The sequence below is a fragment of the Triticum aestivum genome, chromosome 1D (genome assembly GCF_018294505.1).
Source record: "Triticum aestivum cultivar Chinese Spring chromosome 1D, IWGSC CS RefSeq v2.1, whole genome shotgun sequence".
Taxonomy (NCBI): Eukaryota; Viridiplantae; Streptophyta; class Magnoliopsida; order Poales; family Poaceae; genus Triticum; species Triticum aestivum.
In genome coordinates this window covers 484,887,399-484,901,834 of record NC_057796.1, presented here as the reverse complement: position 1 = coordinate 484,901,834, position 14,436 = coordinate 484,887,399, and positions in this window count along the sequence as shown.

Below are 14,436 nucleotides of genomic sequence, written 5' to 3'. Positions count from 1 at the left end.
GTTTGGTTTTGGTAATTGATGACAATCTTTATGGACTAATGGTTGCCTTGAGTTATATTTGAAGGGTTTTCCATAGGTATTTCTTGAAGTCCATGTGTTGGTTTCAAAAAGTTTATGAGATGACCAAGGTGCTATTCAAGGAATTATCCAAAGATGGTCATGTATAAGACATGATACAAGGTTGATCAAGACTAAGTTAAAGTGTGAATTCAGTTGATCAACACGCAAAGCGTAGAAGATGTACCGAAAGAGATCAAGTGATCCCATAGTATGGCAAGCATTATTCATTACGCTTTGTGTACTAACCCATGGTCTACGTGAGAGTTCTTTGTGGGGTTAGGTATGTTTCCATGGGCTTGTGTAAAGAGGAAGATGTCATACAACCCATGGAGGATGAAATTAAGTGGTGACCGTCATCAAGTTTGCGGTGTGCAAGTTCAAGTGGAGTATCACGAAGAGATCTTGCTTGAAGCTTGCCATCCATTTGGTCACAATGGACTTGTGAATATGTTTCGAAGAGTGGCTCACCCATATTGGAGTATGGGGGAGCAATCTACTAGTCTTCAGCGAGCCCACACAGTCAAGAAAGGTGTTCCAACTTGAGGGAGTCAAAATCGTCATCATCTAGCTCAAGTGAACTATGTGCAAGAAAAATGTTTGCCCTTGATAGGTTTTCTATTTTACCGATCTCATGGTGGTAGTTGGGAGACCGGGTTATAGGATCAATTGTCGTTCTATCAAGGGGGGCTCCCAAGTGAGTAGCTTGATCGTATCGTTTGTAGAGAGCTCAAACCATTGCATCCTTGCATCATCTTTCTTGGTTGTTGTTTGGTGTTTCCCTTTGTGACTTTAGAGGTTATGGTCATCTTCATGACAAGCTCGAGTTCATCGAAAACGGAGTTCATATATATATGCATCTTCTATGATGTTTTCGATGTTGGAGTTTTTGCCAGTTCTTCTCTCATAGAGGTTTCACATCTCTATATCTTAGGCATACACCCCCTGTCGTTGTTGGACAGTATTTGTTGTCATCTATCCAACAAGCTTGAGTTTTCTCAATTTGGAGCTCATTTGCAGAAGTTATGGCAGTTCTGGTTTCCCTGCTTCCATCTGTTTGCTTGGGCTTTGATACGTCTCCATCGTATCTACTTCTCCAAACTCTTCTGCCCTTACTAGCACTAATGCCCGTGCGTTGCAACGGGAGAAAACAACGATTCTTATGAGCCACGTTGCCGAGCCGAGAAACTGTATCGTGGGACAACGATCGCCAATGAGAAAAAGCGTTGATTCATTTGAGAAGGACAACAATCAAACCAACCTAGAATAACAATTGCAGCACCACCAACAGCAAGCGAACCAATCCAGATGGAACCTAATTGCGAAAAACTTCCATAATTTAACATATCTATTTGGTCGAATGCAACTTCATCATGCAAACCTGAAGAGTTTCATAAATAATAAGGCATTGACTTCACATGGAATTAAATTGCATATGTAGGTAAATTGTAATTGTGGCGAATGAATTGGGGACTCTAGATGAAAGTAGCAAAACACGCATGGAAGCAAGCAAAGAAAGCATCAAAACAAAGGTGAGAAAAAAAAGAGGGTTGATAAAAATCAGCGGCGGAAGACTACATTTGGTTCGAGGGTTAGTGGATGCAGTCATGTACTTTTTTGTTTTGTGATCCAGTCACATGTAATCGATCGATTTTATTATAACGGTTGTGTTCTTGGAGTATGCGTGCCCCACGGGAATTCATAGCCATAATTCGTTTATTTAACTCGTCATTACAATTAGCTAATCATAATTATATACGCCATGCATGTCTCTCAGAGATTTTCATATACTATACATAATCCATTTAATTAGCCCAACATTAATTAGCCAATCATAATTATATGCACCATGATGTTTTGTCTCTTGAGAATCCCACTCAATTAGCCCACCATTAGTTACCATAATCTTTTTAATTAGCCCACCACTAATTAGCTGATCATAATTATCTCACTCGGGAATCCCATTCAATTAGCCCACCGTTAATTACCTCATTCTATGGGAATGAAATAGCCCAGGACACGGCGGACCTAGGATGACAAAAGGTGTATGTCCGCTTCCCTTCCAAGCTGCGTTTGCTAGATGAGTTGGTTGGTGCGTGCGGCTTACATCTCGGCGACCAGGGTTCGACTCCCTTCTAGCACCGCAAACGGCCGGCAAAAAAAAAGGAGACGTACGAAAAACATTGTAATGGACAAAAAAGTGGAGAAACGATCCGTCCTTAATATTAGGTAGAGATTTTGGACTCTATTTTGAATGATTTGAATGGAACTAACACAGACTAACGCTGTTTTCAGCAGAATTGCCATGGTGTTATTTTTTAGCAGAAATAAAAGTTTTCAGAATAAACTGAAAATCCACAGAGAATATTTTCAGAATATATAACAAATATTGGCGAAAGAATCAACCGAGGGGGACCCACCACCTGTCCACAAGGGTGGGGGCGCGCCCTTCCCCCCTAGGCGCGCACCCCTGGCTTGTGGGTCCCACGAAGCTCCACCGACCTCAATTCCAACTCCATATATTCATATTCGGAGAAAAAAATCAAAGAGAAGGATTCATCGCGTTTTACGATACGGAGCCGCCGCCACCTCGTGTTCTTCCTCGGAGGGCAGATCTGGAGTCCGTTTTGGGCTCCGGAGAGGGGAAATCGTCGCCATCGTCATCATCAACCATCCTCTATCACCAATTTCATGATGGTCACCGCCATGCGTGAGTAATCTCATCGTAGGCTTGCTGGACAGTGATGGGTTGGATGAGATTTACCATGTAATCGAGTTAGTTTTGTTAGGGTTTGATCCCTAGTATCCACTATGTTCTAAGATTGATGTTGTTATGACTTTGCTATGCTTAATGCTTGTCACTAGGGCCCGAGGGCCATGATTTCATATCTGAACCTATTATATTTTGATGAATATATTTGTGTTCTTGATCCTATCTTGCAAGTTATAGTCACCTACTACGTGTTATGATCCGGCAACCCCGGAGTGACAATAGTCGGGACACTTCCCGGTGATGACCGTAGTTTGAGGAGTTCATGCATTCACTAAGTGCTAATGCTTTGCTCCGGTTCTCTATTAAAAGGAGGCCTTAATATCCCTTAGTTTCCATTAGGACCTCGCTGCCACGGGACGGTAGGACAAAAGATGTCATGCAAGTTTTTTTCCATGAGCACGTATGACTATATTCGGAATACATGCCTACATTATATTGATGAATTGGAGTTAGTTCTGTGTCACCCTAGGTTATAACTGTTGCATGATGAATGCCATCCGACATAATTATCCATCATTGATCCATTGCCTACGAGCTTTTCACATATTGATCTTTGCTAAGTTACTTTTTGATACGTCTCCAACGTATCTATAATTTTTGATTGTTCCATGCTATTATATTATCAATCTTGGATGTTTTATATGCATTTATATGCTATTTTATATTTTTTTGGGACTAACCTATTAACCTAGAGCCCATTGCCAGTTTTCTGTTTTTTCCTTGTTTTTGAGTTTTGCAGAAAAGGAATATCAAACGGAGTCCAATTGACCTGAAAATTTACGATGATTTTTTATGGACCAGAAGAAGCCCCCGAAGCAAAAGAGTTGGGAAAGAAGAGCCACAAGGCCTCCAAAAGGGTGGAGGGCGCGCCCTCGTCGCCATCGTCATCATCAACCATCCTCTATCACGAATTTCATGATGCTCACCGCCGTGCGTGAGTAATCTCATCGTAGGCTTGCTGGACGGTGATGGGTTGGATGAGATTTACCATGTAATCGAGTTAGTTTTGTTAGGGTTTGATCCCTAGTATCCACTATGTTCTAAGATTGATGTTGTTATGACTTTGCTATGCTTAATGCTTGTCACTAGGGCCCGAGGGCCATGATTTCATATCTGAACCTATTATATTTTGATGAATATATTTGTGTTCTTGATCCTATCTTGCAAGTTATAGTCACCTACTACGTGTTATGATCCGGCAACCCCGGAGTGACAATAGTCGGGACACTTCCCGGTGATGACCGTAGTTTGAGGAGTTCATGCATTCACTAAGTGCTAATGCTTTGCTCCGGTTCTCTATTAAAAGGAGGCCTTAATATCCCTTAGTTTCCATTAGGACCCCGCTGCCACGGGACGGTAGGACAAAAGATGTCATGCAAGTTTTTTTTTTCATAAGCACGTATGACTATATTCGGAATACATGCCTATATTATATTGATGAATTGGAGTTAGTTCTGTGTCACCCTAGGTTATAACTGTTGCATGATGAATGCCATCCGACATAATTATCCATCATTGATCCATTGCCTACGAGCTTTTCACATATTGATCTTTGCTAAGTTACTTTTTGATACGTCTCCAACGTATCTATAATTTTTGATTGTTCCATGCTATTATATTATCAATCTTGGATGTTTTATATGCATTTATATGCTATTTTATATTTTTTTGGGACTAACCTATTAACCTAGAGCCCATTGCCAGTTTTCTATTTTTTCCTTGTTTTTGAGTTTTGCAGAAAAGGAATATCAAACGGAGTCCAATTGACCTGAAAATTTACGATGATTTTTTATGGACCAGAAGAAGCCCCCGAAGCAAAAGAGTTGGGAAAGAAGAGCCACGAGGCCTCCACAAGGGTGGAGGGCGCGCCCTACCCCCCCTCGGGCACGCCCTCCGACCTTGTGGGTTCCTCGTGGACCCCCCTGACTTGAAACCGATGCCAAAAATTCTTATAATTACATAAACCCCCTAAAAGTTACCTAGATCGAGAGTTCCACCGCCGCAAGCCGCTGTAGCCACCAAAACCCAATCGGGACCCTGTTACGCCACCCTGCCGAAGGGGGAAATCATCACCGGTGGCCATCTTCATCATCCCGGTGCTCTCCATGACGAGGAGGGAGTAGTTTACCCTCGGGGCCCCGAACCTGGGTAAGATTCGCCGGCGTGCATGTCTTCGCCTCATCCCGTTTCCAGGCACCGGCTACGCTTTATTGGCTCCCACAATGATAAGCCATCCTTTGGCATATGTCGCACCAACCACCCGACATTTGGCGCCCACCGTGGGGCCAGGTGCACCGTCGTCCGGAGACCTGTTCTGGACGGGAACCTTCTTCCTTCCCCGCGAGTGCAGCCAGCCTGCTGCGCCCGATGGCGTTTGCCCCGACGCGCTGCAAGGCGTCGACGACGCCTGCGCGGCGAGCCGCCTCGCCGATCTGCTCGGCGAGACTCGCATCTCCGACGAGCCTGCGTCCGACGCAGGCACCGACTACCCCGAGAGCTGCCTCGTCAGCCTCCTCGACCAACTTCACGTCTCCAGCGAGCCTGCTGCGGACATGGAGTCTGTCGGCTCCACCGACCCGATGCTCATCGACTCCGACACCGCGTCGCTCGACGCCTACCCCTCCGACGTGGTGGTCTTCGACGACCCACTCCCTCGAGCTGACAGCGGCAGCAGCGCTGTCACCGAAGTGCTGGTCATCAGCCACGTCTCCAACTCGGGCGGGAGCGCCCGCGACGCTCAGCAAGCAGCGATGCACGACCTCTCCATCCCCCTCCCGGCCGATGCCGACGCCGAGACCCTGGAGGCACGCCGTCTTGCCCTCATCACGGAGGGCAAGAAGATAGCCTCGATGAGACGCCTCACCGAGGCCCACCAACGCGAAGTCGACCGCGCCGCCTTCAGGACGCCGCCGCCGAGCGGCCCGAGCCGAGCCGGCTTCATCCAGAAGCGTGGCGCAGCCGTTGCCAGCATGCTGGACGCAGATCGCCCCGTCTACGCCACCCCGCTCGAGAATCTGCGATCCGCTCAAGCGGCAGCAGAGGAGCTCAATGGGCTGGGAGCCGATGAGCTCCCCTACATGACAAGACGGATCCAGCAGCTGATCGACGCGGCTGCAGAACGGCACGAAGCCGGCGACCGAGCTGATAGCCATCCCCCGCGCTGGGAGCACGCCGCGACGTCCCGCTCGCCGACTGCGAGCGGCACGCGCCAGAAGAAAGACAAGGAGCCGGCTGTCAGCCGCAGCCGGACCCGCATCACTATCGAGCGCGACGCGGAAGGCCGCCCTCGGGCGGTTGAACATCAGGGAAACCTGCCTCCTCCCCCGCCTCGAAGAGAAAGACGCCTCACTCCACTGCCTATCACCCATCCGACTCTTGGCGACCGACTCGGCCGCCGAGAAGGAGTCGGCGAGAGCGACGCCCGCCACAGGATCGACCGCCTTGCTCGGTCCCTGGCGTTAGAAGAAGAAGACGATGTCGGCCCGCCATGCTTTGGCCCCCGCATCCGCGACAAGCCCTTTCCTAAAGGGTTCTCGCTCCCCAGAGACACGCCCAAGTACAACGGCTCGGTGAAGCCGGAAGATTGGCTCATCGACTACTCCACGGCCGTCAGCATCGCCAACGGCAATCGACGCGTCGCCGTGAAGTACGTCCCCTTGATGCTGCAAGGGACGGCGCGCACGTGGCTCAACAGCCTCAAGCCATACAGCATCAACAGTTGCCTGGAGTTCACCGAAGCTTTCGTCCGCAACTTCACCAGCACCTACAAGCGGCCTCCCAAGCCTCGCCAGCTCTCCCTCTGCGTCCAGGGGCCCAACGAGTCGACCCGCGACTACCTCACGCGATGGGCCGAGCTCCGCAACTCCTGCGAGGGAGTGCATGAGGTCCAGGCCATCGAGTACTTCACTGCCGGGTGCCGAGAGGGCACCCTCCTCAAGCATCGACTCCTCTGCGACGAGCCGGCTACCCTCGATGAGTTGCTGATCACCGCCGACAAGTACGCCACTGCCGACTCCTCCATGAAGACCGAGCTCCGAGTGGACGCCTCGGGGAAGGTAGTCGCTCCGGCCCCCAAGAAGCCGGCTGGCGACCCCAACCGGCGCCCCTACCAGAACGACCACAAGCGCAAGGGCCCCATGCCGACTTCCTCCAGTCGGCAGGTGGCCACAGTTGAAGGTGAGCAGCCCGAGGAGCGGCCCGCTCCCAAGAAGAAGGGAGGCCGGCCGCCCTGGCAGCCGTCCTTCTCCTACGAACAAGCACTCGATGCCCCCTGCAAGTTCCACAGCGGCGCGAAGCCGTCCAACCATACAACACGGAAATGCCACTGGCTCACCCGCATCACCAAGGGTGAAGGGATAGTGCCGCCTCCGTCTCCCGGCCCGCCGCCTCCAGCTCCCCAGCAGCCGGCGGCCCGGCCGGCAGTCGGCGCCATCCAAGACGAGTTCCCCGAAGCGCACGACGCCTACGTCGTCTTCACGAGTCAAGTCGACGACAAGCGCAGCCGACGCCGGCAACACCAAGAAGTAAACGCAGTCGCCTCTAGCACCGCCGAGTTCATGCATTGGTCGAAAAAGCCCATCAGCTAGAGCCAGGCTGACCACCCAGAGGTGATGCCTTCGCCTGGCTCCTATGCTATGGTCTTGGACGTCACCCTTGCGACGGAGAGGCGAGCTGCCAGATTTTCCCGCGTCCTGATAGACGGCGGAAGCAGTATCAACATACTGTACCGCGACACCATGGACAAGCTGAACATCAAAGCAAAGCAGCTCATGCCGAGCCGCACTGTCTTCCATGGTATCGTACCCGACCTATCTTGCTCTCCAATCGGCAAGATCAAAATGGATGTCCTCTTCGGAGACAAAGATCAGTTCCGCCGGGAAGCAATATGGTTCGAGGTGGTGGACCTGGAGAGCCCCTATCATGCGCTACTTGGCCGACCTGCTTTGGCCAAGTTCATGGCTGTGCCCCATTATGCCTATCTGAAGATGAAGATGCCGAGCTCGAAGGGGATCATCATGGTAGCCGGCGACTACAAGAAGTCCATCGAGTGTGCCATGGCCAGCAGCCGGCTGGCCGAGTCCCTCGTGGTGGCGGAAGAGAAGAAGATGCTGGAACGGGTTATGGCCATGGCCGGCAAGCAGCCGACCTTGTCCCCCAACCCCAAGGACTGTGATGCGCAGGGCTCCTTCCAGCCTGCCAAAGAGACGAAGAAGATACCTCTAGACCCGGAGCACCCGGAGAGGTTCGCCGTGATTGGGGCGAACTTGGACAGTAAATAGGAAGGCGAGCTCGCCGACTTCCTCCGTGAGAATCGAGACATCTTTGCATGGTCCCCAAAGGACATGCCGGGTGTCCCGAAGGATTTCGCCGAGCACAAATTACATGTCCGAGCTGATGCGAAGCCGGTCAAGCAACCCCTCCGCCGACTATCAGAAGAGAAGCGAAGAATCGTGGGAGAAGAGATAGCCCGGCTCCTCGCAGCCGGCTTCATCATGGAAGTGTTCTTTCCAGAATGGCTTGCCAATCCAGTTCTGGTTTTGAAGAAGAATAACAAGTGGCGCATGTGTATAGACTACACAAGCTTGAACAAGGCCTGCCCAAAGGATCCGTTTGCTTTGCCACGGATTGACCAAGTGATAGACTCCACAGCCGGATGCGAGCTGTTAAGTTTCTTGGATGCATACTCAGGATATCATCAGATCAAGTTGGACCCGGCTGACCGCCTCAAGACTGCCTTCATCACACCCTTTGGATCTTTCTGCTACCTGACAATGACATTCGGCTTGAGAAACGCCGGTGCCACTTTTCAGCGTTGCATGCAGAAATGTCTCTTGAAACAACTCGGCAGAAATGCCCACGTCTACGTAGACGACATTGTGGTGAAGACAGAGAAGCGTGGTACCTTGCTGGAAGACCTGAAGGAAACATTTGCCAACTTGCGCCGATTCCAGATCAAGCTCAACCCCGAGAAGTGCGTGTTCGGAGTACCAGCCGGCCAGCTGCTAGGCTTCCTGGTCTCCGAACGCGGCATTGAGTGCAACCCTGTCAAGATCAAGGCCATCGAGAGGATGGAGATACCCACCAAGCTGCGAGATGTGCAGAAGTTCACTGGCTGCTTAGCCTCCCTGAACCGTTTCATCAGCCGACTAGGAGAGAAGGCTCTCCCCCTGTACCGACTCATGAAGAAGTCCACTCACTTTGAGTGGAATGATCAAGCCGACCAAGCCTTCCATGAGTTGAAGAAAATGTTGACCACTCCGCCTGTCCTGGCCGCGCCGACTGAGAAGGAGCCCATGCTCCTCTACATCGCCGCGACAAGCCGAGTCGTCAGCACTGTTGTTGTGGTCCAGCGCCCGGAAGAAGGCCGAGCCTAGCTGGTCCAGAGGCCGGTCTACTATCTCAGCGAAGTACTATCTAGCTCGAAGCAAAACTACCCGCACTACCAGAAGATGTGCTATGGGGTGTACTTCGCTGCCAAGAAATTGAAGCCCTACTTCCAAGAGCACCCCATCACGGTCGTGTGCACTGCCCCGCTCGCCGAGATCATAGGCAGCCGGGATGCATCCGGCCGGGTGGCCAAATGGGCCATTGCCTTGGCGCCTTACACGATTTTCTATCAACCCCGCACCGCCATCAAGTCGCAAGCATTGGCCGACTTCCTCGTCGACTGGGCCGAGACCCAGTACTTACCGCCGGCTCCCGACTCTACCCATTGGCGGATGCACTTTGACGGGTCCAAGATGCGCACCGGCTTGGGAGCCGGCATCGTCCTCACCTCTCCCAAAGGCGACAAGCTCAAGTACACGCTGCAGATCCACTTCGCCGCCTCCAACAACGTGGCCGAGTACGAGGCGCTCGTACATGGGCTCCGGCTAGCCAAAGAGCTCGGCATACGCCGGATCCTGTGCTACGGCGACTCCGACTTAGTGGTCCAGCAATCATCTGGCGATTGGGACGCCAAGGACGCGAACATGGCGAGCTACCGCTTCCTCGTCCAGCAGATGAGCGGATACTTCGAAGGGTGCGAGTTCCTTCATGTGCCAAGGGCCGACAACGACCAAGCAGATGCCCTAGCACGGATTGGCTCCACCCGGCAAGCCATACCGACTGGCGTCTCCCTCCAGCGCCTCCTCAAGCCGTCTCCAGAGTCGGATTCCATCTTCGTACCGCCTGCGCCAGAAACAGCCGGATCCGGCTCAAGAAATCCCGCAGGCGGCACGGGGACTTCGACGACTGCCCCGGGAACTGACATAGTCGCACCCGGCCCAGGGACCTCAGAGCCCGGCCCGGGGACTGGAACGACGCAAGAAGTGGTGGTCGACCCCAACGCAACACCCAACCCACCCACCCGAGTCATGGTGGCTACATTAACAGCAGAAGAAGTCACAGCTCCCTCGTGGGCCCAGCCCATCCTCAAGTTCCTAGTCAGCAGAGAGCTGCCGACTGATGAGATCGCAGCAAGACTAGTGCAACGACGAGCCGCAGCATACACAATAATCAACAGGGAGCTTGTGAAGCGCAGCGTCACTGGAGTCTTCCAGCGTTGCGTCGAGCCAGAAAAAGGAGTGGCAATCCTCAAAGACATCCACCAAGGCGAATGCGGCCACCACGCCGCCTCAAGATCCCTCGTGGCCAAGGCTTTCCGCCATGGGTTCTTCTGGCCGACTGCCTTGGAGGATGCTAAAGAAATAGTCAAGACCTGCAGAGGATGTCAAGTCTTCAGTTCCAAACAACACCTGCCGGCTTCTGCCCTCAAGACCATTCCCCTCACCTGGCCTTTCGCCGTCTGGGGACTGGACATGGTGGGCCCTTTCAAGACGGCCCGCGGTGGCTTGACACATCTACTCGTTGCTGTGGACAAGTTCACAAAGTGGATCGAAGCAAAGCCGATTAAGAAGCTGAACGGGCCGACTGCCGTGACATTCATCACCGACATCACCACTCGGTACGGCGTGCCGCACAGCATCATCACCGACAACGGCACGAACTTCGCCAAAGGCGCACTGGCACGTTTCTGCGCGACACAGGGCATCCGACTGGACTTAGCGTCCGTTGCCCACCCGCAGTCAAACGGCCAGGTTGAGCGAGCAAATGGACTTATCCTCTCCGGCATCAAACCCCGACTGGTTGTACCACTAGAGCGATCGGCCGGCTGCTGGCTCGAAGAGCTGCCGGCTGTCCTCTGGAGTCTGCGCACTACACCCAACAAGTCAACCGGCTTCACTCCATTCTTCCTCGTGTACGGTGCCGAGGCTGTCATCCCAACAGACATCGAGTTCGACTTGCCTCGGATCACCATGTACACGGCGGAGGAAGCGAAAGAAGCAAGAGAAGACGGCATCGACCTACTGGAAGAAGGCCGGCTGTTAGCCCTCAGCCGGTCCGCCATCTACCAGCAAGGCCTGCGCCGCTACTACAACCGCAAGGTCAAGCCAAGATCCTTCCAAGAGGGCGACCTTGTGCTCCGGCTGATCCAGCGAACAGCCGGCCAGCACAAGCTCTCGGCCCCTTGGGAAGGCCCCTTCGTCGTCAGCAAGGCACTCGGCAACGACTCCTACTACTTGATCGACGCGCAAAAGCCAAGAGCACGCAAGAGAGACGACTCCGGCAAGGAGTCGGAGCGACCATGGAACGCAAACCTCCTAAGACGATTTTACAGCTGAAAAGCACTATGTATCACGCTACCCCTTTTGTATTAAGTTACAAACCAACAGGCCCCCCGAACAATACTCGGGGACTGCCTTTTATTTATCTATGGACGACGAGTGTCATATCCATGAATGTCTTATTACATTTTGAATTCTTGTCCGGCACCGGGTCCGACTAGTCGGCCCGGGGACTGGCCGCCTTAAGCTATATTATAAGTTCTTCCCGAAGTCAGCAAAGTAGTGCGCCGGCTCCCCAGTCCTCTCTTGTTGAAAGTCGCAGCTCAAAGAACTGACTGTCCGACTAGCAAGAGAGAAGACAGAAAGGACGCCCACACGAAAACGGCTAAGGAACAACTAACCTATATAGCAAAAAGACGGCCTCCATATATGCCCGCCGGCTGTCACAGCAGCCGGCTGGCCGGCTTCCTAAAAACTTAGCTTAAGTCCGACCGAGCTAAAAGTACTTCCCCCTCCCCAATCGGCCAGGCACTCCCCGGCTACAGATTGCAGAGCAACTGTTTGACTAGGGAGGCGGCAACCAAGGGAGGGTGGCAAAGGAAAAAAGCAGAAGGACAAAAAGCGAAAGTACAAGGGAAAACCGATTGCATAACTTATATACATAAAAGTCCCCGATAGGCGGCAACAGACTTGAGTTTCAATACACCCAGTGGGTGGAACTGCGCAGACTTAACCAAAAATATTGTTCAAAAGTAACAAGACAGGAAATAAAAGAAAGAAGACAAAGGCGCGAAGGCCGAGTTGGTCGGTGAAGGCAGCTCGCCGGCTGAAGGAGTGGCCGCCTAGCTGGTCCCGGCTTGACCGCCTCCCGCAACAGGAGACGCACTCGCACGCAGCGTAGTGCTGGAGGCGCGGTCAGGCTGGCCGGCTGCTCCACCAGCCGGCTCGCCGTCTTCACCCTCCTCCTCCTCCCCTTCGCCCTCGTCGCTGGAGTCGATCTCCTCCGCCGAGTCCTCGCCGTACGCCGGGTCCATCCCGAACCAATCTTCCGGCTGGGCGACTCCATTGTCGTCCACCTCGGGGGCGAAGATGTTGGTGTCGGTGTAGTCGGCGATTGCCGAAGCCCGTCGAATGATGGCCGGCCGCGCCGGCTCCAGCTCCGCGTCGGCTTGCTGCCGCCAGGTGGCCAGCTGGTCCAGATTCAGGCCTGGGTACCAGGCCTTGACGAACTCCAGCGCCCGCCCGGCGCCGGAGCGAGCCGCTGACGCCTTCCAAGCCTCGAAGCGCCCGACGGCCACCTCCAGCCAGTCGGCGGTCCGACTGGGAGTGCGCGGGATCACTTGGCCGGGCCAGAGGGCGGCCAGGAGCTGCGACCCGGCACGCTAAAGCCGGCGGAGCAGCCTGTGAGCCGGCTGGATACGAGCCTGGATCGCCAGGAGCTGCTCCGCCAGCGAGCGGCCGGCAGTCGGCGAAATCTCGAAGCCGGCTTGCCTCTTCGCCTGGCGACGAGCTTCGATGGCCTGGTTGGCGGCAGTGGAATAGCCGGGGAAGTACTCTGCGCAGAAAAGAAAAGAAGAACCCCAAGTCAGAAAAACAAGTCAAAATGACAGATGGCAAGAAAGGACGAAGGGGTAGACGACTTACCGTCAACCAGATCCTCAATCTGGCCATAGCCGGAGACCAGAGTCTGCCTGGCTTCGTCCCAGGCGGCCGCCTCCGTCTCGAACTCGGCCTGGAGGGCGGCTTTGCGGTCCTGCGCGGCCTTCAGCGCCGCCTTGTGGCTTTCCTCCTGGTCGGCCAGCTTCTTGACCAGGCGGTCGCGCTCCTGCACCAAGGCGGCGAGCTCCGCGTCCTTGGCACGAAGAGCAGTCTGGGACTCCCCCAGCTGTGCCCTCAGACTGGCGTTGGCCGCTGCAGAAAGAGAAGAAGAAGAACAATGAGAAATCATCAAGGAAGATCCGAGCCGACTGCTCAGCAGTCGGCCCGAATCTCGGGGACTACACCCAGTGGGTGCGCTGACACGCCCCCACATGAGATAGAGATCAAGTTACATACCTCGGCTTTCAGTGAGATCGGCGGTCTTCTGCGTCAGCTCCCGAGCCTGGGAGTTGAAGGCGGCCGCTCGGAGGTTGTGATAGTCCTGCAAGATGGACAGAAGATCGACGTGAGAACGAAAGCAACGATGAGAAATCATCAAGGAAGATCCGAGCCGACTGCTCAGCAGTCGGCCCGAATCTCGGGGACTACACCCAGTGGGTGCGCTGACGCGCCCCCACGAGAGAAATCAAGAAGAAGATGAGAATACTAACCCGGACGGTAGCCCGCGTGGCGAGGAATTCGTCGGTGAACTGCCTCAGCGCCGCGGCTTGGCCCTGGAGCCGGGTCCGGACGTCTTGCGCAGCGATGTTCACCATGGCTGTCCCTCCGCCTGGCGTCCACCCTGAGGTAGCGCTGGCCGCCTCCGCGTCTCGGGCCGACGAGCTGGAGCCCACGGCCGGCCGTGGCTCCGACGCCGCTTTCTGCGGCTCCGACGCGGCCTTCCCTGCGCGCCGGCTTGGCGGAACCCGCACCGCCACCGCAGCTCCCGCGGCCGGCTCGCCTTCCGCCGACTGTGCGGGCGCAGGCTCGGTCTGACCGCCTTGGGCCGCCCTAGTCGGATGAGTCGGCCCCGGCGCCTCCCTCACGAAGATGACGTCGTCGCCGCTCCCGCCCAGACCCGGCTGGGAACCGCTGGCTCCCCCTGGCGAGGGATCCGCGTCCCCGGGCGCCATGGCGCGCAGGGGGGTGACCATCAAGGCCTCCCCGGCCGCCGCTTCGGCCTCGGCCTCTGCCTGGGCCTTGGCTGCAGCCTCGGCGAGCGCCTTCGCCGCCTCCTCGTCCCGAGCTGCATGGGCGGCGGCTGCCTTCCGTGCCTCCGCCTCCCGCGCTTCCTGCTCCTCCCGCACCTCCCGCGCGTTCCTTTCCGTCGCCTCCAGGAGGGCGGCGCGGGGATCTACGCGG